The sequence below is a fragment of the Brachyhypopomus gauderio genome, chromosome 6, assembly GCF_052324685.1.
Source record: "Brachyhypopomus gauderio isolate BG-103 chromosome 6, BGAUD_0.2, whole genome shotgun sequence".
Classification (NCBI taxonomy): domain Eukaryota; kingdom Metazoa; phylum Chordata; class Actinopteri; order Gymnotiformes; family Hypopomidae; genus Brachyhypopomus; species Brachyhypopomus gauderio.
Window position 1 is genome coordinate 3636952 of NC_135216.1, and position 15819 is coordinate 3652770.

General features: G+C 40.5%; 17 non-coding genes across 17 annotated transcripts; all 17 read left to right on the forward strand.

The window, feature by feature from the left end:
- Positions 1-493: 493 nt before the first annotated feature.
- trnac-gca (transfer RNA cysteine (anticodon GCA)) lies at positions 494-565 on the forward strand. Its single transcript has one exon. It is a non-coding gene; the product is annotated as a tRNA-Cys (tRNA).
- Positions 566-1949: 1384 nt separating this feature from the next.
- On the forward strand, positions 1950-2021 carry trnac-gca (transfer RNA cysteine (anticodon GCA)). The gene has a single exon. It is a non-coding gene; the product is annotated as a tRNA-Cys (tRNA).
- A 656-nt stretch (positions 2022-2677) lies between these two features.
- trnac-gca (transfer RNA cysteine (anticodon GCA)) lies at positions 2678-2749 on the forward strand. The gene has a single exon. It is a non-coding gene; the product is annotated as a tRNA-Cys (tRNA).
- A 656-nt stretch (positions 2750-3405) lies between these two features.
- Positions 3406-3477, forward strand: trnac-gca (transfer RNA cysteine (anticodon GCA)). The gene has a single exon. It is a non-coding gene; the product is annotated as a tRNA-Cys (tRNA).
- Positions 3478-4133: 656 nt separating this feature from the next.
- trnac-gca (transfer RNA cysteine (anticodon GCA)) lies at positions 4134-4205 on the forward strand. Its single transcript has one exon. It is a non-coding gene; the product is annotated as a tRNA-Cys (tRNA).
- A 656-nt stretch (positions 4206-4861) lies between these two features.
- trnac-gca (transfer RNA cysteine (anticodon GCA)) lies at positions 4862-4933 on the forward strand. The gene has a single exon. It is a non-coding gene; the product is annotated as a tRNA-Cys (tRNA).
- Positions 4934-5589: 656 nt separating this feature from the next.
- Positions 5590-5661, forward strand: trnac-gca (transfer RNA cysteine (anticodon GCA)). Its single transcript has one exon. It is a non-coding gene; the product is annotated as a tRNA-Cys (tRNA).
- A 656-nt stretch (positions 5662-6317) lies between these two features.
- trnac-gca (transfer RNA cysteine (anticodon GCA)) lies at positions 6318-6389 on the forward strand. The gene has a single exon. It is a non-coding gene; the product is annotated as a tRNA-Cys (tRNA).
- A 656-nt stretch (positions 6390-7045) lies between these two features.
- Positions 7046-7117, forward strand: trnac-gca (transfer RNA cysteine (anticodon GCA)). The gene has a single exon. It is a non-coding gene; the product is annotated as a tRNA-Cys (tRNA).
- A 1384-nt stretch (positions 7118-8501) lies between these two features.
- On the forward strand, positions 8502-8573 carry trnac-gca (transfer RNA cysteine (anticodon GCA)). Its single transcript has one exon. It is a non-coding gene; the product is annotated as a tRNA-Cys (tRNA).
- Positions 8574-9229: 656 nt separating this feature from the next.
- Positions 9230-9301, forward strand: trnac-gca (transfer RNA cysteine (anticodon GCA)). Its single transcript has one exon. It is a non-coding gene; the product is annotated as a tRNA-Cys (tRNA).
- Positions 9302-9957: 656 nt separating this feature from the next.
- trnac-gca (transfer RNA cysteine (anticodon GCA)) lies at positions 9958-10029 on the forward strand. The gene has a single exon. It is a non-coding gene; the product is annotated as a tRNA-Cys (tRNA).
- Positions 10030-11413: 1384 nt separating this feature from the next.
- trnac-gca (transfer RNA cysteine (anticodon GCA)) lies at positions 11414-11485 on the forward strand. The gene has a single exon. It is a non-coding gene; the product is annotated as a tRNA-Cys (tRNA).
- Positions 11486-12141: 656 nt separating this feature from the next.
- trnac-gca (transfer RNA cysteine (anticodon GCA)) lies at positions 12142-12213 on the forward strand. The gene has a single exon. It is a non-coding gene; the product is annotated as a tRNA-Cys (tRNA).
- Positions 12214-12869: 656 nt separating this feature from the next.
- trnac-gca (transfer RNA cysteine (anticodon GCA)) lies at positions 12870-12941 on the forward strand. The gene has a single exon. It is a non-coding gene; the product is annotated as a tRNA-Cys (tRNA).
- A 656-nt stretch (positions 12942-13597) lies between these two features.
- On the forward strand, positions 13598-13669 carry trnac-gca (transfer RNA cysteine (anticodon GCA)). The gene has a single exon. It is a non-coding gene; the product is annotated as a tRNA-Cys (tRNA).
- A 1384-nt stretch (positions 13670-15053) lies between these two features.
- Positions 15054-15125, forward strand: trnac-gca (transfer RNA cysteine (anticodon GCA)). The gene has a single exon. It is a non-coding gene; the product is annotated as a tRNA-Cys (tRNA).
- Positions 15126-15819: the final 694 nt, after the last annotated feature.

The following is a 15819-nucleotide window of genomic DNA, read 5'->3' on the forward strand; positions in this document are numbered from 1 at the left end:
ATTTCATTCCCAAACATATATCTTGTAATACTGGTGAATCTCATCATTACAGCATTTGAGGACGCTCATGATATCTCAATTTAACGACGCATGTGATTGGAATTGAAGTTATTACCACTTCTTCTCTAAATGGTCCTCATCGCAAACTTGAAAGACCTTCTGGCTGCTTGCAATTTCAACATGCACATGATATTTTGCTCATAGAGTGCACCCTTTGAACAAGTCCAAAAATATGTCATATGGATGGTGCCATTTCATAATATCATCCAGCAGTCACTGCTCAGGAAGTGCCAATGTGTTTAAAAATGGATTCCTGAGAAAAGCATTTGTTCAGGATTTACGCCACTGGGCGAGCATTTTTACTGTTACTCAAAGCATTCCTTTAGATTGTCACCTTCCAAAATCTCCTCTAAGCTCCACATCAGGTATCTTGTGATCTTGTGTTTTTCCTGCTCATGTGCTCACATTGAGGTTGCAAATCACACTTCCTGCTGGGGGTATAGCTCAGTGGTAGAGCATTTGACTGCAGATCAAGAGGTCCCCAGTTCAACTCTGGGTGCCCCCTAGTGGCATCTGAAAGTCTTTGCTTTACCCTGTTTGATGTGATACTATGCAATTCTTGCCTTTTAAACATTTCGTATATGACCTTTTCAAGCAGTCCAATTCATTTTCAGTCAGATATCTTACGACATTGTTCTCTCTCAATCATCACTCATTAAAGGCTGCTGATTTCATTCCCAAACATATATCTTGTAATACTGGTGAATCTCATCATTACAGCATTTGAGGACGCTCATGATATCTCAATTTAACGACGCATGTGATTGGAATTGAAGTTATTACCACTTCTTCTCTAAATGGTCCTCATCGCAAACTTGAAAGACCTTCTGGCTGCTTGCAATTTCAACATGCACATGATATTTTGCTCATAGAGTGCACCCTTTGAACAAGTCCAAAAATATGTCATATGGATGGTGCCATTTCATAATATCATCCAGCAGTCACTGCTCAGGAAGTGCCAATGTGTTTAAAAATGGATTCCTGAGAAAAGCATTTGTTCAGGATTTACGCCACTGGGCGAGCATTTTTACTGTTACTCAAAGCATTCCTTTAGATTGTCACCTTCCAAAATCTCCTGTAAGCTCCACATCAGGTATCTTGTGAGCTTGTGTTTTTCCTGCTCATGTGCTCACATTGAGGTTGCAAATCACACTTCCTGCTGGGGGTATAGCTCAGTGGTAGCGCATTTGACTGCAGATCAAGAGGTCCCCAGTTCAACTCTGGGTGCCCCCTAGTGGCATCTGAAAGTGTTTGCTTTACCCTGTTTGATGTGATACTATGCAATTCTTGCCTTTTAAACATTTCGTATATGACCTTTTCAAGCAGTCCAATTCATTTTCAGTCAGATATCTTACGACATTGTTCTCTCTCAATCATCACTCATTAAAGGCTGCTGATTTCATTCCCAAACATATATCTTGTAATACTGGTGAATCTCATCATTACAGCATTTGAGGACGCTCATGATATCTCAATTTAACGACGCATGTGATTGGAATTGAAGTTATTACCACTTCTTCTCTAAATGGTCCTCATCGCAAACTTGAAAGACCTTCTGGCTGCTTGCAATTTCAACATGCACATGATATTTTGCTCATAGAGTGCACCCTTTGAACAAGTCCAAAAATATGTCATATGGATGGTGCCATTTCATAATATCATCCAGCAGTCACTGCTCAGGAAGTGCCAATGTGTTTAAAAATGGATTCCTGAGAAAAGCATTTGTTCAGGATTTACGCCACTGGGCGAGCATTTTTACTGTTACTCAAAGCATTCCTTTAGATTGTCACCTTCCAAAATCTCCTCTAAGCTCCACATCAGGTATCTTGTGATCTTGTGTTTTTCCTGCTCATGTGCTCACATTGAGGTTGCAAATCACACTTCCTGCTGGGGGTATAGCTCAGTGGTAGAGCATTTGACTGCAGATCAAGAGGTCCCCAGTTCAACTCTGGGTGCCCCCTAGTGGCATCTGAAAGTCTTTGCTTTACCCTGTTTGATGTGATACTATGCAATTCTTGCCTTTTAAACATTTCGTATATGACCTTTTCAAGCAGTCCAATTCATTTTCAGTCAGATATCTTACGACATTGTTCTCTCTCAATCATCACTCATTAAAGGCTGCTGATTTCATTCCCAAACATATATCTTGTAATACTGGTGAATCTCATCATTACAGCATTTGAGGACGCTCATGATATCTCAATTTAACGACGCATGTGATTGGAATTGAAGTTATTACCACTTCTTCTCTAAATGGTCCTCATCGCAAACTTGAAAGACCTTCTGGCTGCTTGCAATTTCAACATGCACATGATATTTTGCTCATAGAGTGCACCCTTTGAACAAGTCCAAAAATATGTCATATGGATGGTGCCATTTCATAATATCATCCAGCAGTCACTGCTCAGGAAGTGCCAATGTGTTTAAAAATGGATTCCTGAGAAAAGCATTTGTTCAGGATTTACGCCACTGGGCGAGCATTTTTACTGTTACTCAAAGCATTCCTTTAGATTGTCACCTTCCAAAATCTCCTGTAAGCTCCACATCAGGTATCTTGTGAGCTTGTGTTTTTCCTGCTCATGTGCTCACATTGAGGTTGCAAATCACACTTCCTGCTGGGGGTATAGCTCAGTGGTAGAGCATTTGACTGCAGATCAAGAGGTCCCCAGTTCAACTCTGGGTGCCCCCTAGTGGCATCTGAAAGTCTTTGCTTTACCCTGTTTGATGTGATACTATGCAATTCTTGCCTTTTAAACATTTCGTATATGACCTTTTCAAGCAGTCCAATTCATTTTCAGTCAGATATCTTACGACATTGTTCTCTCTCAATCATCACTCATTAAAGGCTGCTGATTTCATTCCCAAACATATATCTTGTAATACTGGTGAATCTCATCATTACAGCATTTGAGGACGCTCATGATATCTCAATTTAACGACGCATGTGATTGGAATTGAAGTTATTACCACTTCTTCTCTAAATGGTCCTCATCGCAAACTTGAAAGACCTTCTGGCTGCTTGCAATTTCAACATGCACATGATATTTTGCTCATAGAGTGCACCCTTTGAACAAGTCCAAAAATATGTCATATGGATGGTGCCATTTCATAATATCATCCAGCAGTCACTGCTCAGGAAGTGCCAATGTGTTTAAAAATGGATTCCTGAGAAAAGCATTTGTTCAGGATTTACGCCACTGGGCGAGCATTTTTACTGTTACTCAAAGCATTCCTTTAGATTGTCACCTTCCAAAATCTCCTCTAAGCTCCACATCAGGTATCTTGTGAGCTTGTGTTTTTCCTGCTCATGTGCTCACATTGAGGTTGCAAATCACACTTCCTGCTGGGGGTATAGCTCAGTGGTAGAGCATTTGACTGCAGATCAAGAGGTCCCCAGTTCAACTCTGGGTGCCCCCTAGTGGCATCTGGTAGTGTTTGCTTTACCCTGTTTGTTGTGATACTATGCAATTCTTGCCTTTTAAACATTTCGTATATGACCTTTTCAAGCAGTCCAATTCATTTTCAGTCAGATATCTTACGACATTGTTCTCTCTCAATCATCACTCATTAAAGGCTGCTGATTTCATTCCCAAACATATATCTTGTAATACTGGTGAATCTCATCATTACAGCATTTGAGGACACTCATGATATCTCAATTTAACGACGCATGTGATTGGAATTCAAGTGATTACCACTTCTTCTCTAAATGGTCCTCATCGCAAACTTGAAAGACCTTCTGGCTGCTTGCAATTTCAACATGCACATGATATTTTGCTCATAGAGTGCACCCTTTGAACAAGTCCAAAAATATGTCATATGGATGGTGCCATTTCATAATATCATCCAGCAGTCACTGCTCAGGAAGTGCCAATGTGTTTAAAAATGGATTCCTGAGAAAAGCATTTGTTCAGGATTTACGCCACTGGGCGAGCATTTTTACTGTTACTCAAAGCATTCCTTTAGATTGTCACCTTCCAAAATCTCCTGTAAGCTCCACATCAGGTATCTTGTGAGCTTGTGTTTTTCCTGCTCATGTGCTCACATTGAGGTTGCAAATCACACTTCCTGCTGGGGGTATAGCTCAGTGGTAGAGCATTTGACTGCAGATCAAGAGGTCCCCAGTTCAACTCTGGGTGCCCCCTAGTGGCATCTGAAAGTGTTTGCTTTACCCTGTTTGATGTGATACTATGCAATTCTTGCCTTTTAAACATTTCGTATATGACCTTTTCAAGCAGTCCAATTCATTTTCAGTCAGATATCTTACGACATTGTTCTCTCTCAATCATCACTCATTAAAGGCTGCTGATTTCATTCCCAAACATATATCTTGTAATACTGGTGAATCTCATCATTACAGCATTTGAGGACGCTCATGATATCTCAATTTAACGACGCATGTGATTGGAATTGAAGTTATTACCACTTCTTCTCTAAATGGTCCTCATCGCAAACTTGAAAGACCTTCTGGCTGCTTGCAATTTCAACATGCACATGATATTTTGCTCATAGAGTGCACCCTTTGAACAAGTCCAAAAATATGTCATATGGATGGTGCCATTTCATAATATCATCCAGCAGTCACTGCTCAGGAAGTGCCAATGTGTTTAAAAATGGATTCCTGAGAAAAGCATTTGTTCAGGATTTACGCCACTGGGCGAGCATTTTTACTGTTACTCAAAGCATTCCTTTAGATTGTCACCTTCCAAAATCTCCTCTAAGCTCCACATCAGGTATCTTGTGATCTTGTGTTTTTCCTGCTCATGTGCTCACATTGAGGTTGCAAATCACACTTCCTGCTGGGGGTATAGCTCAGTGGTAGAGCATTTGACTGCAGATCAAGAGGTCCCCAGTTCAACTCTGGGTGCCCCCTAGTGGCATCTGAAAGTCTTTGCTTTACCCTGTTTGATGTGATACTATGCAATTCTTGCCTTTTAAACATTTCGTATATGACCTTTTCAAGCAGTCCAATTCATTTTCAGTCAGATATCTTACGACATTGTTCTCTCTCAATCATCACTCATTAAAGGCTGCTGATTTCATTCCCAAACATATATCTTGTAATACTGGTGAATCTCATCATTACAGCATTTGAGGACGCTCATGATATCTCAATTTAACGACGCATGTGATTGGAATTGAAGTTATTACCACTTCTTCTCTAAATGGTCCTCATCGCAAACTTGAAAGACCTTCTGGCTGCTTGCAATTTCAACATGCACATGATATTTTGCTCATAGAGTGCACCCTTTGAACAAGTCCAAAAATATGTCATATGGATGGTGCCATTTCATAATATCATCCAGCAGTCACTGCTCAGGAAGTGCCAATGTGTTTAAAAATGGATTCCTGAGAAAAGCATTTGTTCAGGATTTACGCCACTGGGCGAGCATTTTTACTGTTACTCAAAGCATTCCTTTAGATTGTCACCTTCCAAAATCTCCTGTAAGCTCCACATCAGGTATCTTGTGAGCTTGTGTTTTTCCTGCTCATGTGCTCACATTGAGGTTGCAAATCACACTTCCTGCTGGGGGTATAGCTCAGTGGTAGAGCATTTGACTGCAGATCAAGAGGTCCCCAGTTCAACTCTGGGTGCCCCCTAGTGGCATCTGAAAGTCTTTGCTTTACCCTGTTTGATGTGATACTATGCAATTCTTGCCTTTTAAACATTTCGTATATGACCTTTTCAAGCAGTCCAATTCATTTTCAGTCAGATATCTTACGACATTGTTCTCTCTCAATCATCACTCATTAAAGGCTGCTGATTTCATTCCCAAACATATATCTTGTAATACTGGTGAATCTCATCATTACAGCATTTGAGGACGCTCATGATATCTCAATTTAACGACGCATGTGATTGGAATTGAAGTTATTACCACTTCTTCTCTAAATGGTCCTCATCGCAAACTTGAAAGACCTTCTGGCTGCTTGCAATTTCAACATGCACATGATATTTTGCTCATAGAGTGCACCCTTTGAACAAGTCCAAAAATATGTCATATGGATGGTGCCATTTCATAATATCATCCAGCAGTCACTGCTCAGGAAGTGCCAATGTGTTTAAAAATGGATTCCTGAGAAAAGCATTTGTTCAGGATTTACGCCACTGGGCGAGCATTTTTACTGTTACTCAAAGCATTCCTTTAGATTGTCACCTTCCAAAATCTCCTCTAAGCTCCACATCAGGTATCTTGTGAGCTTGTGTTTTTCCTGCTCATGTGCTCACATTGAGGTTGCAAATCACACTTCCTGCTGGGGGTATAGCTCAGTGGTAGAGCATTTGACTGCAGATCAAGAGGTCCCCAGTTCAACTCTGGGTGCCCCCTAGTGGCATCTGGTAGTGTTTGCTTTACCCTGTTTGTTGTGATACTATGCAATTCTTGCCTTTTAAACATTTCGTATATGACCTTTTCAAGCAGTCCAATTCATTTTCAGTCAGATATCTTACGACATTGTTCTCTCTCAATCATCACTCATTAAAGGCTGCTGATTTCATTCCCAAACATATATCTTGTAATACTGGTGAATCTCATCATTACAGCATTTGAGGACGCTCATGATATCTCAATTTAACGACGCATGTGATTGGAATTCAAGTTATTACCACTTCTTCTCTAAATGGTCCTCATTGCAAACTTGAAAGACCTTCTGGCTGCTTGCAATTTCAACATGCACATGATATTTTGCTCATAGAGTGCACCCTTTGAACAAGTCCAAAAATATGTCATATGGATGGTGCCATTTCATAATATCATCCAGCAGTCACTGCTCAGGAAGTGCCAATGTGTTTAAAAATGGATTCCTGAGAAAAGCATTTGTTCAGGATTTACGCCACTGGGCGAGCATTTTTACTGTTACTCAAAGCATTCCTTTAGATTGTCACCTTCCAAAATCTCCTCTAAGCTCCACATCAGGTATCTTGTGAGCTTGTGTTTTTCCTGCTCATGTGCTCACATTGAGGTTGCAAATCACACTTCCTGCTGGGGGTATAGCTCAGTGGTAGAGCATTTGACTGCAGATCAAGAGGTCCCCAGTTCAACTCTGGGTGCCCCCTAGTGGCATCTGGTAGTGTTTGCTTTACCCTGTTTGTTGTGATACTATGCAATTCTTGCCTTTTAAACATTTCGTATATGACCTTTTCAAGCAGTCCAATTCATTTTCAGTCAGATATCTTACGACATTGTTCTCTCTCAATCATCACTCATTAAAGGCTGCTGATTTCATTCCCAAACATATATCTTGTAATACTGGTGAATCTCATCATTACAGCATTTGAGGACACTCATGATATCTCAATTTAACGACGCATGTGATTGGAATTCAAGTGATTACCACTTCTTCTCTAAATGGTCCTCATCGCAAACTTGAAAGACCTTCTGGCTGCTTGCAATTTCAACATGCACATGATATTTTGCTCATAGAGTGCACCCTTTGAACAAGTCCAAAAATATGTCATATGGATGGTGCCATTTCATAATATCATCCAGCAGTCACTGCTCAGGAAGTGCCAATGTGTTTAAAAATGGATTCCTGAGAAAAGCATTTGTTCAGGATTTACGCCACTGGGCGAGCATTTTTACTGTTACTCAAAGCATTCCTTTAGATTGTCACCTTCCAAAATCTCCTGTAAGCTCCACATCAGGTATCTTGTGAGCTTGTGTTTTTCCTGCTCATGTGCTCACATTGAGGTTGCAAATAACACTTCCTGCTGGGGGTATAGCTCAGTGGTAGAGCATTTGACTGCAGATCAAGAGGTCCCCAGTTCAGCTCTGGGTGCCCCCTAGTGGCATCTGGTAGTGTTTGCTTTACCCTGTTTGTTGTGATACTATGCAATTCTTGCCTTTTAAACATTTCGTATATGACCTTTTCAAGCAGTCCAATTCATTTTCAGTCAGATATCTTACGACATTGTTCTCTCTCAATCATCACTCATTAAAGGCTGCTGATTTCATTCCCAAACATATATCTTGTAATACTGGTGAATCTCATCATTACAGCATTTGAGGACACTCATGATATCTCAATTTAACGACGCATGTGATTGGAATTCAAGTGATTACCACTTCTTCTCTAAATGGTCCTCATCGCAAACTTGAAAGACCTTCTGGCTGCTTGCAATTTCAACATGCACATGATATTTTGCTCATAGAGTGCACCCTTTGAACAAGTCCAAAAATATGTCATATGGATGGTGCCATTTCATAATATCATCCAGCAGTCACTGCTCAGGAAGTGCCAATGTGTTTAAAAATGGATTCCTGAGAAAAGCATTTGTTCAGGATTTACGCCACTGGGCGAGCATTTTTACTGTTACTCAAAGCATTCCTTTAGATTGTCACCTTCCAAAATCTCCTGTAAGCTCCACATCAGGTATCTTGTGAGCTTGTGTTTTTCCTGCTCATGTGCTCACATTGAGGTTGCAAATAACACTTCCTGCTGGGGGTATAGCTCAGTGGTAGAGCATTTGACTGCAGATCAAGAGGTCCCCAGTTCAACTCTGGGTGCCCCCTAGTGGCATCTGAAAGTGTTTGCTTTACCCTGTTTGATGTGATACTATGCAATTCTTGCCTTTTAAACATTTCGTATATGACCTTTTCAAGCAGTCCAATTCATTTTCAGTCAGATATCTTACGACATTGTTCTCTCTCAATCATCACTCATTAAAGGCTGCTGATTTCATTCCCAAACATATATCTTGTAATACTGGTGAATCTCATCATTACAGCATTTGAGGACACTCATGATATCTCAATTTAACGACGCATGTGATTGGAATTCAAGTTATTACCACTTCTTCTCTAAATGGTCCTCATCGCAAACTTGAAAGACCTTCTGGCTGCTTGCAATTTCAACATGCACATGATATTTTGCTCATAGAGTGCACCCTTTGAACAAGTCCAAAAATATGTCATATGGATGGTGCCATTTCATAATATCATCCAGCAGTCACTGCTTAGGAAGTGCCAATGTGTTTAAAAATGGATTCCTGAGAAAAGCATTTGTTCAGGATTTACGCCACTGGGCGAGCATTTTTACTGTTACTCAAAGCATTCCTTTAGATTGTCACCTTCCAAAATCTCCTCTAAGCTCCACATCAGGTATCTTGTGAGCTTGTGTTTTTCCTGCTCATGTGCTCACATTGAGGTTGCAAATCACACTTCCTGCTGGGGGTATAGCTCAGTGGTAGAGCATTTGACTGCAGATCAAGAGGTCCCCAGTTCAACTCTGGGTGCCCCCTAGTGGCATCTGGTAGTGTTTGCTTTACCCTGTTTGTTGTGATACTATGCAATTCTTGCCTTTTAAACATTTCGTATATGACCTTTTCAAGCAGTCCAATTCATTTTCAGTCAGATATCTTACGACATTGTTCTCTCTCAATCATCACTCATTAAAGGCTGCTGATTTCATTCCCAAACATATATCTTGAAATACTGGTGAATCTCATCATTACAGCATTTGAGGACGCTCATGATGTCTCAATTTAACGACGCATGTGATTGGAATTCAAGTGATTACCACTTCTTCTCTAAATGGTCCTCATCGCAAACTTGAAAGACCTTCTGGCTGCTTGCAATTTCAACATGCACATGATATTTTGCTCATAGAGTGCACCCTTTGAACAAGTCCAAAAATATGTCATATGGATGGTGCCATTTCATAATATCATCCAGCAGTCACTGCTCAGGAAGTGCCAATGTGTTTAAAAATGGATTCCTGAGAAAAGCATTTGTTCAGGATTTATGCCACTGGGCGAGCATTTTTACTGTTACTCAAAGCATTCCTTTAGATTGTCACCTTCCAAAATCTCCTGTCAGCTCCACATCAGGTATCTTGTGAGCTTGTGTTTTTCCTGCTCATGTGCTCACATTGAGGTTGCAAATCACACTTCCTGTTGGGGGTATAGCTCAGTGGTAGAGCATTTGACTGCAGATCAAGAGGTCCCCAGTTCAACTCTGGGTGCCCCCTAGTGGCGTCTGGAAGTGTTTGCTTTACCCTGTTTGATGTGATACTATGCAATTCTTGCCTTTTAAACATTTCGTATATGACCTTTTCAAGCAGTCCAATTCATTTTCAGTCAGATATATTACGACATTGTTCACTCTCAATCATCACTCATTAAAGGCTGCTGAATTCATTCCCAAACATATATCTTGTAATACTGGTGAATCTCATCATTACAGCATTTGAGGACGCACATGATATCTCAATTTAACAACGCATGTGATTGGAATTCAAGTGATTACCACTTCTTCTCTAAATGGTCCTCATCGCAAACTTGAAAGACCTTCTGGCTGCTTGCAATTTCAACATGCACATGATATTTTGCGCATAGAGTGCACCCTTTGAACAAGTCCAAAAATATGTCATATGGATGGTGCCATTTCATAATATCATCCAGCAGTCACTGCTCAGGAAGTGCCAATGTATTTAAAAATGGATTCCTGAGAAAAGCATTTGTTCAGGATTTACGCCACTGGGCGAGCATTTTTACTGTTACTCAAAGCATTCCTTTAGATTGTCACCTACCAAAATCTCCTGTAAGCTCCACATCAGGTATCTTGTGAGCTTGTGTTTTTCCTGCTCATGTGCTCACATTGAGGTTGCAAATCACACTTCCTCCTGGGGGTATAGCTCACTGGTAGAGCATTTGACTGCAGATCAAGAGGTCCCCAGTTCAACTCTGGGTGCCCCCTAGTGGCGTCTGGAAGTCTTTGCTTTACCCTGTTTGATGTGATACTATGCAATTCTTGCCTTTTAAACATTTCGTATATGACCTTTTCAAGCAGTCCAATTCATTTTCAGTCAGATATCTTACGACATTGTTCTCTCTCAATCATCACTCATTAAAGGCTGCTGATTTCATTCCCAAACATATATCTTGTAATACTGGTGAATCTCATCATTACAGCATTTGAGGACGCTCATGATATCTCAATTTAACGACGCATGTGATTGGAATTGAAGTTATTACCACTTCTTCTCTAAATGGTCCTCATCGCAAACTTGAAAGACCTTCTGGCTGCTTGCAATTTCAACATGCACATGATATTTTGCTCATAGAGTGCACCCTTTGAACAAGTCCAAAAATATGTCATATGGATGGTGCCATTTCATAATATCATCCAGCAGTCACTGCTCAGGAAGTGCCAATGTGTTTAAAAATGGATTCCTGAGAAAAGCATTTGTTCAGGATTTACGCCACTGGGCGAGCATTTTTACTGTTACTCAAAGCATTCCTTTAGATTGTCACCTTCCAAAATCTCCTCTAAGCTCCACATCAGGTATCTTGTGAGCTTGTGTTTTTCCTGCTCATGTGCTCACATTGAGGTTGCAAATCACACTTCCTGCTGGGGGTATAGCTCAGTGGTAGAGCATTTGACTGCAGATCAAGAGGTCCCCAGTTCAACTCTGGGTGCCCCCTAGTGGCATCTGGTAGTGTTTGCTTTACCCTGTTTGATGTGATACTATGCAATTCTTGCCTTTTAAACATTTCGTATATGACCTTTTCAAGCAGTCCAATTCATTTTCAGTCAGATATCTTACGACATTGTTCTCTCTCAATCATCACTCATTAAAGGCTGCTGATTTCATTCCCAAACATATATCTTGTAATACTGGTGAATCTCATCATTACAGCATTTGAGGACACTCATGATATCTCAATTTAACGACGCATGTGATTGGAATTCAAGTGATTACCACTTCTTCTCTAAATGGTCCTCATCGCAAACTTGAAAGACCTTCTGGCTGCTTGCAATTTCAACATGCACATGATATTTTGCTCATAGAGTGCACCCTTTGAACAAGTCCAAAAATATGTCATATGGATGGTGCCATTTCATAATATCATCCAGCAGTCACTGCTCAGGAAGTGCCAATGTGTTTAAAAATGGATTCCTGAGAAAAGCATTTGTTCAGGATTTACGCCACTGGGCGAGCATTTTTACTGTTACTCAAAGCATTCCTTTAGATTGTCACCTTCCAAAATCTCCTGTAAGCTCCACATCAGGTATCTTGTGAGCTTGTGTTTTTCCTGCTCATGTGCTCACATTGAGGTTGCAAATAACACTTCCTGCTGGGGGTATAGCTCAGTGGTAGAGCATTTGACTGCAGATCAAGAGGTCCCCAGTTCAACTCTGGGTGCCCCCTAGTGGCATCTGAAAGTGTTTGCTTTACCCTGTTTGATGTGATACTATGCAATTCTTGCCTTTTAAACATTTCGTATATGACCTTTTCAAGCAGTCCAATTCATTTTCAGTCAGATATCTTACGACATTGTTCTCTCTCAATCATCACTCATTAAAGGCTGCTGATTTCATTCCCAAACATATATCTTGTAATACTGGTGAATCTCATCATTACAGCATTTGAGGACACTCATGATATCTCAATTTAACGACGCATGTGATTGGAATTCAAGTTATTACCACTTCTTCTCTAAATGGTCCTCATCGCAAACTTGAAAGACCTTCTGGCTGCTTGCAATTTCAACATGCACATGATATTTTGCTCATAGAGTGCACCCTTTGAACAAGTCCAAAAATATGTCATATGGATGGTGCCATTTCATAATATCATCCAGCAGTCACTGCTTAGGAAGTGCCAATGTGTTTAAAAATGGATTCCTGAGAAAAGCATTTGTTCAGGATTTACGCCACTGGGCGAGCATTTTTACTGTTACTCAAAGCATTCCTTTAGATTGTCACCTTCCAAAATCTCCTCTAAGCTCCACATCAGGTATCTTGTGAGCTTGTGTTTTTCCTGCTCATGTGCTCACATTGAGGTTGCAAATCACACTTCCTGCTGGGGGTATAGCTCAGTGGTAGAGCATTTGACTGCAGATCAAGAGGTCCCCAGTTCAACTCTGGGTGCCCCCTAGTGGCATCTGGTAGTGTTTGCTTTACCCTGTTTGTTGTGATACTATGCAATTCTTGCCTTTTAAACATTTCGTATATGACCTTTTCAAGCAGTCCAATTCATTTTCAGTCAGATATCTTACGACATTGTTCTCTCTCAATCATCACTCATTAAAGGCTGCTGATTTCATTCCCAAACATATATCTTGAAATACTGGTGAATCTCATCATTACAGCATTTGAGGACGCTCATGATATCTCAATTTAACGACGCATGTGATTGGAATTCAAGTGATTACCACTTCTTCTCTAAATGGTCCTCATCGCAAACTTGAAAGACCTTCTGGCTGCTTGCAATTTCAACATGCACATGATATTTTGCTCATAGAGTGCACCCTTTGAACAAGTCCAAAAATATGTCATATGGATGGTGCCATTTCATAATATCATCCAGCAGTCACTGCTCAGGAAGTGCCAATGTGTTTAAAAATGGATTCCTGAGAAAAGCATTTGTTCAGGATTTATGCCACTGGGCGAGCATTTTTACTGTTACTCAAAGCATTCCTTTAGATTGTCACCTTCCAAAATCTCCTGTAAGCTCCACATCAGGTATCTTGTGAGCTTGTGTTTTTCCTGCTCATGTGCTCACATTGAGGTTGCAAATCACACTTCCTGTTGGGGGTATAGCTCAGTGGTAGAGCATTTGACTGCAGATCAAGAGGTCCCCAGTTCAACTCTGGGTGCCCCCTAGTGGCGTCTGGAAGTGTTTGCTTTACCCTGTTTGATGTGATACTATGCAATTCTTGCCTTTTAAACATTTCGTATATGACCTTTTCAAGCAGTCCAATTCATTTTCAGTCAGATATATTACGACATTGTTCACTCTCAATCATCACTCATTAAAGGCTGCTGAATTCATTCCCAAACATATATCTTGTAATACTGGTGAATCTCATCATTACAGCATTTGAGGACGCACATGATATCTCAATTTAACAACGCATGTGATTGGAATTCAAGTGATTACCACTTCTTCTCTAAATGGTCCTCATCGCAAACTTGAAAGACCTTCTGGCTGCTTGCAATTTCAACATGCACATGATATTTTGCGCATAGAGTGCACCCTTTGAACAAGTCCAAAAATATGTCATATGGATGGTGCCATTTCATAATATCATCCAGCAGTCACTGCTCAGGAAGTGCCAATGTATTTAAAAATGGATTCCTTAGAAAAGCATTTGTTCAGGATTTACGCCACTGGGCGAGCATTTTTACTGTTACTCAAAGCATTCCTTTAGATTGTCACCTACCAAAATCTCCTGTAAGCTCCACATCAGGTATCTTGTGAGCTTGTGTTTTTCCTGCTCATGTGCTCACATTGAGGTTGCAAATCACACTTCCTCCTGGGGGTATAGCTCACTGGTAGAGCATTTGACTGCAGATCAAGAGGTCCCCAGTTCAACTCTGGGTGCCCCCTAGTGGCGTCTGGAAGTCTTTGCTTTACCCTGTTTGATGTGATACTATGCAATTCTTGCCTTTTAAACATTTCGTATATGACCTTTTCAAGCAGTCCAATTCATTTTCAGTCAGATATCTTACGACATTGTTCTCTCTCAATCATCACTCATTAAAGGCTGCTGATTTCATTCCCAAACATATATCTTGTAATACTGGTGAATCTCATCATTACAGCATTTGAGGACGCTCATGATATCTCAATTTAACGACGCATGTGATTGGAATTGAAGTTATTACCACTTCTTCTCTAAATGGTCCTCATCGCAAACTTGAAAGACCTTCTGGCTGCTTGCAATTTCAACATGCACATGATATTTTGCTCATAGAGTGCACCCTTTGAACAAGTCCAAAAATATGTCATATGGATGGTGCCATTTCATAATATCATCCAGCAGTCACTGCTCAGGAAGTGCCAATGTGTTTAAAAATGGATTCCTGAGAAAAGCATTTGTTCAGGATTTACGCCACTGGGCGAGCATTTTTACTGTTACTCAAAGCATTCCTTTAGATTGTCACCTTCCAAAATCTCCTCTAAGCTCCACATCAGGTATCTTGTGAGCTTGTGTTTTTCCTGCTCATGTGCTCACATTGAGGTTGCAAATAACACTTCCTGCTGGGGGTATAGCTCAGTGGTAGAGCATTTGACTGCAGATCAAGAGGTCCCCAGTTCAACTCTGGGTGCCCCCTAGTGGCATCTGAAAGTGTTTGCTTTACCCTGTTTGATGTGATACTATGCAATTCTTGCCTTTTAAACATTTCGTATATGACCTTTTCAAGCAGTCCAATTCATTTTCAGTCAGATATCTTACGACATTGTTCTCTCTCAATCATCACTCATTAAAGGCTGCTGATTTCATTCCCAAACATATATCTTGTAATACTGGTGAATCTCATCATTACAGCATTTGAGGACACTCATGATATCTCAATTTAACGACGCATGTGATTGGAATTCAAGTGATTACCACTTCTTCTCTAAATGGTCCTCATCGCAAACTTGAAAGACCTTCTGGCTGCTTGCAATTTCAACATGCACATGATATTTTGCTCATAGAGTGCACCCTTTGAACAAGTCCAAAAATATGTCATATGGATGGTGCCATTTCATAATATCATCCAGCAGTCACTGCTCAGGAAGTGCCAATGTGTTTAAAAATGGATTCCTGAGAAAAGCATTTGTTCAGGATTTACGCCACTGGGCGAGCATTTTTACTGTTACTCAAAGCATTCCTTTAGATTGTCACCTTCCAAAATCTCCTGTAAGCTCCACATCAGGTATCTTGTGAGCTTGTGTTTTTCCTGCTCATGTGCTCACATTGAGGTTGCAAATAACACTTCCTGCTGGGGGTATAGCTCAGTGGTAGAGCATTTGACTGCAGAT